Below are 1,819 nucleotides of genomic sequence, written 5' to 3' on the forward strand. Positions count from 1 at the left end.
TTTTTGTTTCACAATTCTATTACCTCTACCTAGAAAAGCCCCTGACACATAGTAAACATGAATATGAATACCTTGAATATTGGCTTTTACTTTTTGATTTAGAACAGCAGTATAACTCCCACACCACAACATTTTAATTAAAGAAATGTAGAGAGCATGTCTATTTCCTACAAAGACAAGACTCTGGAATGTTAATATCTCTTTGGTCATTCTCATAGATCAGAACTAGTCACATGATAATTCTTCTGGTAGAGTGTAAATGCATTATTTATTCTGGAGACTTTGAGATCCATCAAAATTTGAAGGTTATAATATAATGGAAAAAAGAAAAATCAATATGTGTCACAATGATTTTGCATTTAAAAATTTAGCTATAAAACAAATATTAATTCAATTTTTCTTATGGAGAGGACACTAAGAGATCTAGGCATAGTTATTATATATTATATATATTTAATAAGACAATGCCATATATACTTAATGGTAAAATATTCAAATAAGTGAATGTAATTTTTTTAATGAGCAGTTATTTTCAATTTTCTTTTTGTATGTAATTTAAAAATATAGTATATTTTCTAAGAAATACATCATTTTCTTTCAAACTTTAAAATAATTATTTCTTATTTTGATCATTGAATTCTGTTCTCAAAATTTATAATTTGCTTCTTGGCCTTTTGGCTAAAATCCAGTGTAGTATCTGTTCTTATCAGTTTAATTCTTGAAAATATGTGTGCCTTTGATATGATGAATAACTTTTAAATACTAAGAATCTTAGAATAGTCTGATTTGTTCTAAAAAAATATTGCATATAATTCAGTTTTAAGGAATTTGATTAAATTTCATATAATATAAATGATTAAATGGGAGATGATAGTGAATATAAAATATATCATTGAAAAGTTAAGTAATACATAACTATGGTAAAAAGGTAAATGAGTTAGTCTGAAAGGAAATTAAGACCTGTTGTCAGAGCTTTTCTGCAATGTAAAAAACAAAACAAAACCACATGCTTTTTGTAGGAGCCAATAATTACATACATATATAAAATATTTTCTGCTTTAAAAAGATTTATTCTTTTCCTGTTAATTAAAAAAAAAACCTGAAAAAATATTTCTATGTAAGCACTTTAACAACCAAGTTAAGTAATTGTAAATAATGAGTCAACCCAAATAGCTCATATAGATACCTAACAACTAGTTCTGTTCAAGTGAGGAGATCAAATAGGGAATTTGATGCAACTGATTTTATGAATATTGCAATTTCTCAGAATTTGTTTACCATGACTTAATGTCTTTAATATATTGCATTTAAAAAAGTGATCAAATGTAAAATAATACCGATTTGTGGGATTTAAGTAGTTTAGTAGATTTTAGAATAAGAGATTTAGGAATAATATCCCATAATAACAACTAGAACACAAAATAAAATTTTGAGAGTACACCTGAGTAGGCAGTGAAAAATACATAAAAGATTGGAAACCCCTTAGTTAATATTGAGTAATGGGACTGTTACTATTGCTTAGTCTTTTGCAAATGTCTCTCTGCATTAGTATTTTCACTCTAGAATTTTAACTGGTCTATCTTAATACATAAAATCACAAGGTCCATAGCATCCAAAATGACCGAAGCCTCAATCACCGGAAGTCAATCCTGCAGTCAGTGCTGGGTTGCTGTGGCACTGACTGCACTGACTGCCACTGCTGCAGGTCGGCGACCCAGCACTGACTGCCGAGGGGGCTGAGGATTAAGCCCTAAGAGAGGCCTGGAGAGAGAGGCAGGGGCTGATCTGTAGCCTCCGTGACAGCTGTTGATCAGCCCCT

At 30.1% G+C, this 1,819-nt stretch overlaps 1 pseudogene; it reads left to right on the top strand.

Moving 5' to 3' along the window:
* The first annotated feature begins 658 nt into the window (after positions 1 to 658).
* LOC111825412 lies at positions 659 to 774 on the top strand (annotated as a pseudogene).
* Positions 775 to 1,819: the final 1,045 nt, after the last annotated feature.

Source organism: Myotis lucifugus, unplaced genomic scaffold (genome assembly GCF_000147115.1).
Source record: "Myotis lucifugus unplaced genomic scaffold, Myoluc2.0 scaffold_24, whole genome shotgun sequence".
In the NCBI taxonomy this organism is placed as follows: Eukaryota; Metazoa; Chordata; class Mammalia; order Chiroptera; family Vespertilionidae; genus Myotis; species Myotis lucifugus.